This window comes from Heterocephalus glaber, unplaced genomic scaffold (genome assembly GCF_053883595.1).
Source record: "Heterocephalus glaber isolate CG9 unplaced genomic scaffold, H.glaber_assembly_v1.0 deba00001452, whole genome shotgun sequence".
Taxonomy (NCBI): domain Eukaryota; kingdom Metazoa; phylum Chordata; class Mammalia; order Rodentia; family Bathyergidae; genus Heterocephalus; species Heterocephalus glaber.
The window spans coordinates 5,604,313-5,619,517 of record NW_028258302.1 but is presented as its reverse complement, the minus strand read 5'-3'; the positions used below and the strand labels follow the sequence as shown (position 1 = coordinate 5,619,517).

Genomic DNA, 15,205 nt, shown 5'->3' with positions numbered 1-15,205 from the left:
CTGGGTTCAAGTTCTGGCTGAGACACCTACTAATAGAATAACCATAGACAAAGCACTTTATGTTTCTGAGCATCTAGTTCTTCTCCTATGGAACAGACTCTGCCATCTTCCTCACAGTGCTACTCTCTGCAAGTGAAAGTATGTTGGTAATGTAAATTGCAGTGTGGGAATCCCTGTAAAGGATTATTAATATTCTCATTTCTCCCGTTAGCCAAAATATAGCTAAGGGAGACATGAAAGACATCATGGTGCCTGCAGGAAAACTAGCGTGTATATTAGTTTCCTATGGTCACTGTAACAAATTCCCACAAACTTAGGGGCTTAAAACAATAAAAACATGTTGTCTTGCAGCTCTGAGGCCAGTTTCCCTGGGCTGAAGTCCAGGTGTCAGCTGGGCCATTCTCCCTTCTGCGGCCCTGGGGCAGAGTTCACTCCCTGCCCCTCCCAGCTCCTGATGGCTGCCAGCATTCCTTATGCTTGTAGCCTCATCTCTGCCTTCCTCTTCATGTCACTTTTCCTTCTCCTGTGTCTACATTTCCTCTGTTTCTCTCCTAAAGGAACACTTGTGATGGCCCAGAGGCCAATAATATCACCTCATCTCAAGAGTTATTTAATCACTTGTGCAAAATCTTCACCACGTAGGTGGCACACACAGGTTCCAGGCACCAGAATCTGTTATCTTTGGAGGCTACATTACAGGGTGTGTGTGTGTGTGTGTTGGTGAGTATATGGAATAGGAAAGAAAAACATATCTCCTCTGTCCTGTTTGTATAAATCACCTTCCAAGACAAACAGCCTATAATTAAATCAAAAGGACCTTTGTGAAAGTTGTCCCAAGTTCCCCCCTATACTTCCAGTAGACAAAGAGCCTGGTTAGAGATGCACAGAGCTCTTGGGTTGTCAGACCTTTCGATATCTTCTTGTTCCCTGGTCCGCTAACTACAGACCTCTGGTCCAAACTTTGCTCCTGCCATTTTTGCCAAGTTCAGTGGTTGTGACAGAGACCATATGATCCACAAAGTCTAAATAATTTACTCTGTGGCCTAGACCAATACCTCCACTGCACATATGGGAAAATTGAAGCCTAAAAGGGCAAGTGATTTTCTCAAGCCCCTTCAATGACTTGGGGCAGATTCTAGTGCTCTTGCTGTGGGCTCCTCTCCACTAGAGCTCGCTATTCCTCAGGCATGTGGTTGGGTGGAGCTCAATACGCCGAAAATCAGGTTCAGGCAGTTCTCAGCCTCCTATACCAGCCCCTGGGGAGGTCCAAGCAGAAGTGGAGCTAACTTCAGCAAATATCCCCAGGGCCCCGTGGGGCCTGGTGAGTGCATGAGTGGTTAATGAAGTAAGCCACGATGTGATCAAGGTGTACGATCAAGGTGAGCGGTACAGGGCTGCGCAGGCCTGGAGAACTCTAGAAGCCCCACGCTGGGACAACAGAGAGGGTCCCAGAGATGGACTGTGTATTCAGATCTCTGACCTGAGGCCAAGTGGGGGCTCATCCCCAACTCACCAGGTCCTAAGAGCCCACAGGAAACCACCCGAGAGTGTGCTGAAGCAGCAGAGCTGGTAAAGTCCACCGGCAACTCCCAGAGAGGTGGGGAAGCACTGTGGGGCCTTTAATGATGACTAATTTGCAGCTTATTAATGCAGCGGTAATTAAGAATATTCATTTTATTAAAAGCCGTTTATTGTAATAGTGCATGCAAATCTGGAGACTGGCATTGTGCTCACGTACCAATCGACATAGGTCTATTGTGGCTCTGCGGATGGCAGGTCGCTGCGTCACTAATTGTTAAGAGTTTAGGGTCTAATTTTAAACCCTTTTAATTCCATTTGAAATAATTGCTCTAATGAAATTCAAAGTACTCGGAGGCAGCCACGGAAAAGGAGGAAAAGGCGAATGGCGCCTCCGCCTCCTGCCCCCAGGGAACTGTGCTTTGAGACTTGTGGCAGGAGTTGGAGCTTGTCTGAGGCTAAGCGGGCTGCTCTCTTCCTGGAAGAGGAAGCTGCCCTGGCTGCCTAGTGAAGGCTGGGAAATCCTTGTGCGGGCCTGGACCCTGTCTCCAGTGTGGGGAGGAGCCGGCCTAGGTGGAGAGGGACCACGGGAGGAGGACATTGCTAGGGATAATTTGCTTCTGTGAGCCGCACAGGGATAGGGTCTGCAGAGGCCTATCCCCCACCCCACTCCCATCCAGAGGCAGGTGTCCTCGGCCCCAGGGACACCACTGATTCCCTGGGTCACGCGTCCGACTAGCTGAACCAGGAATCATCTTCAACACAATGTAAAAACTTTTTTTTTTTTTTTCAGCCCTGGAGATTGAGTCCAGGGCCTTCACACTGAGCTACATGCCCAGTACTTTTTTCTTTTTTCTTTTGAGATACTTGCTACCCAGCCTGGGCTCCAACTTGTGATCCTCCCAGAGTGCTGGGATTTCGGGCTAGCGCCGCCACATACAGCTAGAACGTAACAACTTTTATGGAGGGGTTCTTGCGTGCCCGGGGTTCTCCTGCACAAGCGTCGGCTCCCTGAATCCTCACGGCCACCGTATGAAGTGGACTGGGTCATTTACTCCATTTACCCCCGAGGCAACGGAGGCCGGGAGAGGGTCTGTGCCTTTTCAAAAGTCAAAAGGTTAAGTGACAAAGCTAGACTTTATTTTTTAAATTTTAGTGTATTAGTACATAATGTTTACATTCCTTGTGGGGAGTTGGCACATGCACATAACTCATCTTAATTTCTTTTTTCATTGCCGTTCCCTTCCTTCACTCTACACCATCTAGCCTTTGATCTCCTTTCTTTTTTTGTACATGTTTGCATACATAATGTTTACATTCCTTGTATAGAGCTGATCCCTGTGCGTAACACATTTCAATTCCCTTCCCTGCCTCCTGCCTGACTCCGTCTTTTGATCCTTTTCCCTGTGATAACCATCTATCTCCCTATGTCTTACTATCTATCTTTTACTCTGCTCTTTATTTTTACACTGGGTTATTCTCATAAGAGAAACAATGAGATACTTAAGCTTGTGTGTCTGAGTTTTTTCATTGCATATTATGGTCTCAAGGTGCATCTATTTTCCTACAAATGACTCAAGTCTATTCTTTTTTATGGCAGAGTAGTACTCCATGATGTGTAGATAACACATTTTCTTTATTCATTCATCTGTTGATGAACATATGGGCCACTTCCAGGTTTTAGCTATTATTGTGTTGCTATAAACATGGTTATTCATGTATCACTGTAATATGATGTCTTTAACTTTTCTGGGAAAATATCTAGAAGGGGAATAGCTGGGAAAAATGGAATTTCTGGTGTTAGTTTTGCTTTTTGGTTTTTTTGGTTTTTTTGGTACCGGGGATTGAACTTGGGACCTTGTGCTTGTGAGGCAGGCGGCAGAACCACTGGGCTAAATCCCTGGCCCAGTTTTTTGAGGCATCTCTATATTGATTTCCATAGTAGTTGTACTAATTTACTTTCCCACCAACAGTGTAGAAGTGTTCCTTTTTCCCCATAGCCTCTCCAGCATTTGCTATTATTTGAGTTCTTGGTGATGGGGATTCTTTCTGGGGTAAGATAGAATCTCAGTGTTGTTTTAATTTGCATTTCTCTAATGGCCAAAAGTTGGACTTTAGCCAAATCCTTTCTCTGTGTCTTCTCAGAGATTGTCTACCCAATCAACATCCTACAGAGGGGGGTCTGTGCCAGTGGAGTCAAACCTGACCAGGGGAGCTTTATAAACAAAGATTCTTGTTTGTTTGTTTGATTGCTTGTGTTTTGAGGCAGGGTCTTGCTATGTAGTTCAGGCTGGCCTTGAACTCACTACGTAACCCAAGCTGGCCTTGAACTCACAGCAATCCTCCTGTCTCATCTTCTTGAGTGCTGGGATTACAGGTGTGCACCCCCATGCCCAGCATAAGCACGGATTCTTAAGTTCCACCTTGAGCACATTGAAGTAGGATCTTTAAAGTAAGATAGGGTCTTAGAATCTTCATCTTTTACATGTCCCCTAAGTGATTCTGATATGGTCAGTCCAAGAATGGGTTTAGGGAACCTCGCCAGACTGCTTTCTTAAAGTTTTGTCTAGTCTAGACCATGTCATATAATAGGGTTCTGCAGGTGCGTTCTAAAGCCTAAAGCCGGCTGAAGGCAGCTCACGACCAAAAGCTGGCATCCTTTGCTGAGTACAAGCATAGTCTTAGGAGAAAAAATGTCCTGCAGGCTCAGTGATGTAGAAAGGACCCTTGAAGGAAGGCAGAGGTAGGTAGGATCCTGACAGCAGGAGATCAGGGGAAGGGCACACCAGAGAAAGAAACAGCATGAGTGAAGGCTCAGAGACATTTGACAGACTCTCCGATGATCCCTCTGACCCTTGCCTTCTGGGGTTCACACTCTGATTGTGGGTGGGACTTGTGACTTGCTTCTGCGCAATAAATTATGGCCAAGGTGATGGGATGTCACTCCTGTGACTACCTTGGTTTTATCCGTTTCCATCTTGCTAGCATCTTGTGCTTTCTCTCTCACTGATTTTTGTGACCTACCTATGGAGGCACTCACCCTGCAAAGAGCTGCAGGTGGTCTACAGAACTGGAAGGCCTCAGTCCTTCAGCTTCAAGCAACTGAAATCTGCTAACAACCTGTGTGAGAGTCAAAGCAGACCTTTCTCCACTCAAACTTCCAGATGAGAAGGCAGTTCCACCACACGTGGGTTATAGCCAGAGAACTCTGCTGAGCCAGGCCTGGGCTGTCAACTCAGAGAAACTGAGATAATAAATGTGCATTGTTTAAGCTGCTCAATTTCTGGTCATTTATTACTCAGCAACAAAACAAAACAACAAAAAACGCACAAAACCCCAAAGATTAACAAAACCCATATCTGAAAAGAATGGCAGCTAGGTAGGATAGTTTTCAATCTTTCTGCTCATCTGACACATGTTCTATCAGAAACTGTGGCTGTTGACCCAGTGCAGAAAGGCTGTGATGGAAGACAGGGCTTTCAACACGAAGGACCTATGGGATCAGTCTAAGAAATGAGCTTTTTCTTGTAGGATGTAGCTAGGTAGGGTTTAGGAGCGCCTGACATGATCAGATCCTTATTAGACAAAGATCACTTTGGAGACCAGAGCCTAGGATGGAATGGAGGGAGGGAGGCCTGGCAGGACACTGCAAGAGTTCAGAAAAGAGGATAAGAACTTGAGCCGAGGGAGAAGCAGTAAAGATAGGAGGAAGGCAATTTGCATTTGAAAGAAAAAAGTGGAACATCTAGAAAAACAATCCTTCCACTCATAAAGATCTTCAGGAAAGGAAATATTCTAACTCATGCCTTCCTTCTGTCCAATACTCTAACAAGGCTGACTTTACTGACTTGGTGTTAGCATCACCTGGCTAATGATATTGGTATGAGGAATTTTGTATATTAGGGTTCCTTTCTTCCTCTGGGCACACTGCATGGGGAAGGGGCAGCTGTGATGATTTTCCTTTTACAAAGCAACAGAGAAGGACTGCAGTGAAATCATTCCCATAGAATCTTTCTGGTCAAATGTCACTCATTAAGTCATCTGCCGCCACTTAACGGATTTAGTATTTCTCCTTTTCTGCAGAGATGTTATTTGGACCTTAATAAGATCTTGCAGAATGAGAGGTGATTGCAAAGAAGAAATCTTGACCCTTCACTATCTATCCATTCTTTCAACATTATTGACACTAGCTATAAGGATAACCAGAGTTAAATAAGAAATAACTTTACCCTCAAGGCATTCGCAATCTATTGAGAAAGACAGGTGTGTAAAGCAAAAATTGCAGCAGATTCCTAAAGGAGAGGCACACATTGAGTGGCATGAGAGTCTCCAATAAAAGACTGATATATCATTCAAGTAGAGGGATTTTTCAAGCAGAGGGATCAGCTAATGCGAATGTGTAGGGCCATGAAAGGACACAACATCCTTGGAAATGAACACAGTAGAGGATGCAGAGGAGGGAGAGAAGGAGAATCAGAAAGCCGAAGGTTAGACAGCAGGATTCAGATCTTGTGTCTAAAAGCCTTGGACCATATTTTGTGGGCAGGAAGACCCCCAAAGAATAGTAAGCAGGGAAAGTACATGGGCAGAGTTTCATCCTGCAGATTTTACTTTTGTGCATTCTGATCTTATCTTAAAAACTAGGGTGCTCCATTTCAGTAAAGGAAGCCAAAGGTGCAGGTAATCCAAGACACCCCTTCTTCCAACATTCACCAAGTCCTGTCTTTATTTCCTCAGTATCTCTTGATGCTGCTGACTTCTCTTCAATTCTGTTGCCATAGCTGTGTTCTAAGCACCATTGTCTCACCTGGTCTCCCATATACCTCCTTACTGTTCTGCCCAAATCCATTCTGTATTTCCTCAAATCCATTCTCCATCTTCAACCAAACATTCTAGTCAAATTTGTGTACAGTAAACTACACAGATTCTAACCATATAATTTCATGAATTTTGACACATGGATACACCCAAGTTACTATCACCCCAATCAAGACACTTCCATCCTTCTTAAAACAGTTCCCTCTTTTTCCCATCCAGCCAATTTCTACCCACCGTAGGAAACTACTATTCTGGTTTCCATTACCAGAGGTTAATTTATTACTACCAAACAATTCACCGCTTTACACTCCTCCCAGCAACGTGGAGAATTCAAGTGTCTCCAAGTTCTTGCCAAGATCTAGTATTTTCTGTCTTTTTAATTTTAGTAATTTGGTAGGTATATGAAGTTGCTTTAATGTATTATCCCAATGACTAATGATACTGACCAACTTTTCACATGCTTATATACTTATTCCTTAAATATGTACTTATATATGTACTTATACTTATTCCTTATATATGTACTCCTTTGAAGCATATATTTAAGCACTTTGTTCATTTTGCCTATTTTTTTGTGGATTGACTTTATTCTTGATTTCTAGGACTTTTGACTATATTTAGGGAGACATGTGTACTGAAGAATGTTTTCTCCTGGTCTATGGCTTATTTTTCATTTTAGTTCTGGCAGCACAGAAGTTTGAAATTTTGATGAAGCCTAATTTGTCAGTTAGAGAACCACACCACTAGCTTTATTGAGGTATAATTGGAAAATAAAATGATTATTGTTTATTACATGTTAAAGAAGACTTGTTAACCCCCATGTTATGAGGATTGCCTTCTATGTTTTCTTCTAGATGCTTCAGAGTTTTAGCAACTATATTTAGGCCTATTACCTATTCAGAGAATTTTTTTAGTATGATGTGAGGTAGGAGTTGAAGTTTGTTTCTTTTTTCTCATATTTTTCTACTTGTTTTCATTGCTGTTTGTAGAGAAGACTTTTATTTCCATATTGGCTTATTTTGATGTTTTTGTTAAAATTAAAATGATTATATATGTATAGTTCTATTTTTGGTTTCTATTTTGTTCTATTGACCTAATTGTCTACCCTATCTCCACATTGAGTTATCTTTATTATGGCAATTTTACAAGTTTTTAAAAAATAAGTTTTAAAATCAGGTGATATCCTGTAACTATGTTTTTATTACAAGATTCTTTTGGCTATTCTATGTCCTTTGCAATAATTTATATATTTGAAATAACTTGTCAATTTCACTTTAGAAATCAGTCTATTGAATTTATAGTTGAGATTGAGATTTATGATTATCAAGAGAATTGGTATCTTGATAACATTGAGATTTCCAAACCAATAACATAGTATATTTCTTCATTAATTTGTCTTCTTTAATTTAATATTTTAGGTTTTTCAAAGTAAAGGTCTTGCACATTCTTTGTTAAATTTATTTTTAAATATTTTATGTTTTTATGCTATTATATATAAAAATTTCTAATTGCTTCTTTCTCACATATAGAAATGAAATGACTTTGTATCTGTTAACATTATATATTACTGATATTGCTAAATTAATATATTAGTTTGAGTACTTTTAAAAATTTTTATTTTGACACTTTCTACATACGATTGCTGAATAGTTTTGATTTTTTCCTATTTTCTTATTTATTTATTAGTTTTCTTCCTAATTGTATTGTTTAGAACCTCCAATACTATTTTGCACCAAACTGGTGACAGCAGACATGCTTGCCTTATTCTCAGTTTTGTTTGGAAATTGTTCAGTATTTCATAGTAGGCTGTCATAAGTGTTATTGTTGTTTGTGATGCCCTTCATCAAGCTAAGGAAGTTTTCTGTGAGCTAAATGAGTGCTGAGCTTCTCAAAGGAATGTTTTTGAATGCATTAAGCTGATATTTCCTCCCCTCCCCTCTCCTTTCCTTTGTTTTCCCTTTCCCTTTCTGCAGTACCAGGGATCAAACCCAGGGGTGCTTTACCACTGAGCTACATACCCAGCCCTTTTTGGAGACAGGGTCTCCATAAATTGCCTAGGTGGGACTCAAACTTGTGATCCTCCTGCCTCAGCCTCCTAAGTGCTGGAATTGCTGGTATGAGTCACCATGATGAGCTTCTCCTTTATCTTTGTAAAGGGGTCAATTACACTGATTTTCAAATACTAAATCAACCTTGCATCTCTGAGATAAATGTCACTTAAGAAAGAGTATCTTTCTTATGTATTTCTGGATTTAATTTGTTAATATTTCATTAAGGAGTTTTATACTTACGTTTATGAAAAACTTGGTACATACCCCCACACCCAAATTATCTGGTTTTGGTATAGATTCAAGCTGCTTTTATAAAATAAATTGGGGATTGTTCCATCCTTCTCTATTTTCCAAAAGAATTTGTGTAAGGTTGATGTTATTTATTGGTAAATGTTTATCAAAACTCAGAGTAAAAACAGCTAAGACTGGAGTTTTCTTTATGTGAAATTTTGATTACAAATTCAAATTTTCTGGGCTGGGGATGTAGCTCAATGGTGCTGTGCCTGCCTTGCAAGCTCAAAGTCCTGAGTTTGATCCCCCTAAAGACCTGAGTTCGATAAGTGCATAAACTTATTCCAATTTTCTATTTCTTCTTGTGTTAATCTTTTAAAATTGTGTGTGTTTTAAATAAATTTGTCCATTTCATGTAATTTGTCAAGATTTGTCAAGGCAAAAACCATATTGCCTTTTCTTTTAATATCTGTTGCATCTAGAGCAATATATCTTTTATTCATAATATTGTGTTCTTATGTTCTCTTTAAATCTTTTCTTCTCTCCTTAAACCTCTCTCTCTCTCTCTCCCTGACTCCTTCTCTCTCTTGTGTTTTAAAATACTTTATTAATCTTTCCAAAGAATAAGTTTTGGTTTTGTTAATTTTCTTTGGCCTTTTTCTATTTCTCTTGCCTTTGTTATTTTCTTCCTTTTCCTTATTTTGATTTAAGTTTCTCTTTTTTCTAGCCTATTAAGGCAGAAACTTAGATCATTGATTTAAAAAATCTTTCTTTTTGTCTAATATGGAGTATTTACACATGCAAATACATTCCCTTCTGACCACTGCTTTGATGACTTCCTACAGGTTTTGGTATGGGGTATATTCATTATGACTCAGTTCAAAATACTGCACATTTTCCTTTGGGAGTATATATCTGATGCATTGGGTATTTAGAAATGAATTCTTTAATTTCTAGTTATTCGGAGTTTTTCCAGATATTTTAGTGTTACTGATGTTTTAAATATTTAAATCTACTCTTGTCAGAGAGCATACTCTGTAAGTTTTCAGTCTTTTGAAATTTGTTGGAACTTAAGGTCCAGCACATGGGTGATCTTGGCGAGTGTTCATTGCACACTTGGACGTCTATTTTACAGGTGTCAGGAGATACTGTTCTATAGTCAGTTATGGCTGGTTACGTTGTTCAAATTTTTCTATATCCTTACTAATTCTTTTCTGTCTAGTTCTAGTAATTACTGAGAGGGTGGTGTTGAAATTTCCAGCTAGAGAAGTCAATGTTTGCTTTATCTCTTTGAGGATTTGCTAAAAAGATACATACATGTTTAGGATGGTCAAGTCCTTCTGATGAATTAACCCTTTTATCCTTATGAAATAGCCCACTTTATCTCTGATAATATTCTTTATCTTAATGCCTAATTTGTCTGATATTAATGTAGGCACAGAAGCTTTTATATGCTCACTGTTTGCATAAGAAAGAACCTGGACTATCTTTTCCCTTCAATTTATCTGTATCTTTACATTTAAAATGTTTTTATAGACATAAAAGAGTTGAACCTTAAATTTTCATCCAGTCTGATAATCATGGAACTTCCAAGTTTTTTAAAGCTTAATAATGAGAAACTTCAGAGAGCTGCCTGGAGAGTTGCCTTCAGGCTCTGCTCTATGACTCTGATAGATAGCAGAGTCCCTAAGTCTCTGGGGCATCTTTTCCTTAGAGGAGAAATCTGTGTCACCTGGCTTGCCATGATTTGGAGCTCGGACTCAGGGTGGAAGCACCAAGGAGGAGGAAGCTTGGATGGGGTTTGCAGTGGAGATAGGTATGGGTGTGTAAAAATCATATCAACCTTTGGCTGCCCTCTCCACATGTCCTACGATCCTGCTTTCATAATGCTTCTTTTATCATAGTCGTAGTCCCTAAATTATGTCTTTGGCAACATAGTCTCTTAATCATAGTTTTCTTATGGCTGAAATGGTGCTACTTTGGAGAACATACTCCAGAAAACAGCTTCTCCTATCATCTGCTCCTCCTTTGCTTTTTGGTCCTTCCAAGGCCCAGAGAGTTGCTTTGAGTAAATTGCTGGAGAATATCTTTCAAGGAAAGATGGGGGGAAAGCAGGAGAAAGAAATTAGAGCATACAAAGGGCCTAACCTACTTCAGACCTGCACTACAAAATCCTAACAGCAACCTTGTGTTCATGTCTACAGTTTGCAGATGAGGAAACAGAGCTTAGAGGGGATAAGTAACTTGCCAAGGTCACTACAATGTACTGTGTACTGCAGAGTGTCATGTGCCTGTCACCATGGAGAGATCGCAAGGCACCCACTCCTCATTGCCTCCCTGCTTCTTCCTTCCCAGTAAATTCCTCCTCCATATGATTCAGAGGGAAGTGGGTCCCAACCCAGCTCCATGGGTGGAGATCCTGGTCAGTCTAACAATCCACGTGGCCCTCTGGAATCAGATACGGCTCCAGGATGGACAGCCAAAATAATTGGCTCAGTCAGACTGAAGGAGAGGGCTTATACCCCATGGTGGGAGGAGAGGCCCACTCCCTCTGGTGCTGGATAAGCACTGGGGAGCTTATGTCCTTGTCAGGTGAGGGGTGGACCTACATCCAGGAAGCCAGTGCTGACGAAGGCAGAGTGAAGAAAGATCTTTGATGATATTGATCTATCCAGGAATTGCATCACCACTGCAGCCTGCACTAGCTCTAATGTTCTCATGTGAGATTATTCATTTTTGTAGTACTTAAATTGTATTTTATGTTTCTAAGAGTTAGAGACATCCTAACTGGAAAGGTCACAGAATAAGGGAGTGGTGGCACCAAAGCAGGCATGTTCAGCTCCAGAGTGAATACTCCCAAAGGCCCAGACCCTTGCTCCCTCTCAGAGTGTGTGATCGCTGTCTTGCACAGGACAAGGCTGAAGTTTAAAGAGAGGAAGTGATTTGTCCAGGGTCACAGAGCTAGCAAGAGGCTCACCCTAGCTCAGAACTCATGTTTATCTGACTACAAAGCCTGCACTCTCTGCACGCCACCTCCTGTGGCTTCCCACCCTTCTGGCTGCCACCGTTCCTGTACCTTTGACTCCAAACAGAGGCCTCTCCATCACCAAATAATGTGATCAAATCAAACCTTCTTTCCATACAATTAGAAAACATAACAGGTTACAGCAAAAAAAATGCAAAAACCTCCAAAGCTGCTCAAAGCTAATTAATTTCTATTACTAGTGAGAGAAGAACCACTTAACATGTCTTTTCTTATTCAAATTACCATTGACGGCACCTGCTTTTTTATTCTTGGGAAATCCTGCTACAATGCGGGTAAATTATGTAAGACTGTAGAATTTATGAAGATAAGGCAATTAGCATTACAAAACCGAGTCCGGGTTACAATTTCTGGGGAACAGAAAGAGTTATGATGCTCCCTTAAATGGCCTAGTGAAGTCTTGCAGATTGAGTTAATCCTTGTGGTAGTCAGGAAAATTGAAGGCTAAACGGCGCCATGATGGTGAGTAATTAATTGTCTGGGCCCTTTGGTGATGGGGCTGTCTGTTCTTCGGAGGAGGCGGCCAGGGCACTGCCTGCTTGTTTTGGAAAGAAAAGAGAAGGAACAGGATTTATAGGGTGGGGATAGGCAGGGAGAGGAAGAGGAACTTACTTTTAAAGTCCTCAGTCATTTGGGTGAAGCAAGGTCCTGCATATGGGCCTCACTCCCACGAGGATTTCTGAAGCCTCCACCGCTCAGCACAGCTGTCTGGGAGCAGGTGCTTCCTGGCAGTGTTTAGATGCGGCTGAGATTTCGCATCTGAGTTGGAGGGCTCTTAAAGATACTCTGGATTGCAAGGGGTACTTGGTTTAATAGACGCAGATAGAGAGTGGAGTAGACATAGGGTGCAGATCTCAGAAAGTGAATGCAAGATTTAGGGTGTGTGTGCATGCAGAAGTGTCTGCAGTTTTTATTTGATCTGAACAGGTTTAGGCTGCCTCTATCCTTGCCCTTGTTGGAACCCATCTTATATAGTCAAAACAGCAAGAGAGGCAGGTTCTCTGCCACCCTCCTGGATGCCTGCTGTTGGTTTTCTATGCTGGGCCCACATAGTATCCAGTTTCCAGGGTCAGGACCAAGCCTTCAGCACTTGCCTTCTGGGCCCCTGGCTTGAATGTCAACTGTTTCCTATTCAGCCAGCCCCTGTAGCTGTGCCAGCTTCCCGGGAAGGTCACTGCCAGCTCATATGGTGCCTTTGTGCAAATTAGAAGATGGCACACTTCTCTGGGAGGATCCAGTTCCACACCACTCGGCAAGCTTGGCAAGCAGAGCTTAGGCTGGGTTCCAACCCAGACTGGCCACATTGACTTGTGTCCCTGTGTAGCATACAATCTGCACAGACTTACTGTCAAATTTCTTACTCCAGGGGTTGAATCACTGACTGGTACTAGAGTTTTCTCCTGGCAAGACATTGAGCATGCTCTAGGTAGGCCTGGCTAGAAGAACCTGTTGAGGGACCAGGAGACTGTTAGCTAGAAACATAAATTTCATCATGACAAGGCAGAAGCACCACCTGTAACATTAATCTCCATCTGGATTCAGAGCCAGACCAGGCCCATCTAGAGTGATCAGGCAGAAAGCAGAGCAATCACAGTAACCCAGGGAGAGGAATGGAGCAGCAAGTCTAAGGAAAAGCAGCAGACCAGAGCAGGGCAGAGCAGCAGGAAAGTGGTGGGTAAGGCGGAAAGTGGTCAGTAAGAGGATGGGATGGGTCGTATAGGGCCTTTCGGGCCACTGTGAAGACTCATGTACTCTGAGATGGAGTAGGCCATTTTGGAGGATTCTTGGCGTAGAAGTGGTATGATCTGACCTGACTTTTAAAGGGATCAATATGGCTGCTGTGTGGAGAAGAGGTGTAAGGGGCAAAGGTAGAAGCAGGGAGGCATTAGGACCTACTAAAACTAAAACTGTCTTTCCAGATGAGAGATGCTGATGGGCCTGAGGAGATGGAAACCACACAGAAGGTGAGAAGAAAGGCATTTGGGAAGTATTGATACCTTTAAGGTATAGCTGCAGAACTGAATGATACCTTGGATGTGAAGTATGAGAAGAGAAAGCTCAAGAATATTTCAAGGTTTTTGGCTTTGTGAAATGGAAAGAAGTGAAAGATGCATCTAGATGTCCAAGAGCTTGGCAGAACAGGCACACACTCAGTCTTTTTTAGGGTTCCAAATCCTTCCACCTACATCCTTTGCCCACCAGGCTTGTACAGGGGCCTGCTCACCTCTGCCTCAGAACTGCTGCGCTTGACTTCCTTCTGGAATGTCATTTTACTTTTTTGCTGAATTGTTGCCTTATACCTGAATTCTGGATGCCATCCTCCCATTTACCTATCCACCCATCCATCCATCCATCCATCCTTTCACTCACTCGTGAGTAAATAGTTACTGAGGACCTACTACGTGGAAGATGCAGATCTATGCACAAAATATCTAGGAATGAAAAAGACAGCTCTTGGGCATTAGCTTAAGTTTCCTCTGGATACTTGTGCTAAGGAAGCACTACCCTATCTACCCAGGCCCCACGAGCTACCTACCTACTTTATGCCAAATTCCATGCCATTTCTTTGTAGTTTAACCCTTTTAATCATGTATTAAAAGACATGGGAGGTCTTTGGGCTTTATCTTTCCTGTCTCCTGTCATTTCTTCTGTAATCAGATGCTCAGTTACTATTGCAATGGGAAAAATCAGTAGCCCTCAGAGTCAGGAATCTTAGCCACAGAGTTTTTTTCAACCCTATTCACAAATATCTGTGGGTGTCCACAGATGGCTTAGGAAGACACCTGTTTCTGAAGCTTTTTTGAATGGCCCAAGGTACTGGGCTGGCAAGGGATGTTAGGACCCAGAACTTGACCCATCTTCTGGAGAGGGGCCATATTTTCTTGGGAAGAGGTAGGTTCTGAAAGGAAACCAATCAGGCAACAGATTACAGCAGTGGGGGTAGAAGGGGAGCTACATTTAGGTAAGGACAGAGCAAGGCATTACCCCTGAATGGGAGACTGCCGGATACGTCCTCCCTTTTGGGACAAGGTCTGGTTGCCCAGAACCTTCAATGAGACACACCCAGCTTGGGAGATGCCCAGGTGGCAATGGAAATGTTTGTGCACAGTCTTGGACTGATTGGAGGTTTGGGGCTTCAAAGGCCCTTTTGAACCATCAACTCGTCACTCCTTACACCCAAGCTTTGAGCTCAATTATCCCTCATTTTACAAACAACAAAACCAATGCTCAGAGACAGAGCACCCCAGGCCCCACCAAGCCAGCGCCAAGCTGCAAGAATTTCCTGGTCTCCATTCCCATCCCTAAAGCCGAGGCTTCTCCCAGATGGAAGCATCTAGGACACACTGCCTTGCCGTGGATGGCACTGGACTACCAAAGGTGGAAGCCTGAAGTGTACCCAGAAACCATCCTCATATACCAAGCCCTGGGGTAGTGACGTCAACCCAGCATCCTGCTGAGTCCTCCCCAGGAAGGTGGTCGAACTTTAATACCCTCTTGTTTCATGGAGGAAACAGAGACTTGGAGAGGTAACTTCATAGAGCTG

At 42.4% G+C, this 15,205-nt stretch overlaps 1 long non-coding RNA gene across 1 annotated transcript in view; it reads left to right on the top strand.

The window, feature by feature from the left end:
• The first annotated feature begins 722 nt into the window (after nucleotides 1-722).
• Nucleotides 723-15,205, top strand: part of LOC147827191 (uncharacterized) — a 52,878-nt gene continuing 38,395 nt past the window's right edge. Inside the window, exons 1-2 of the long non-coding RNA XR_015452730.1 lie at nucleotides 723-1,379; nucleotides 13,581-13,625. This is a non-coding gene — a long non-coding RNA (uncharacterized LOC147827191). The remainder of the gene's footprint in view (nucleotides 1,380-13,580; nucleotides 13,626-15,205) is intronic.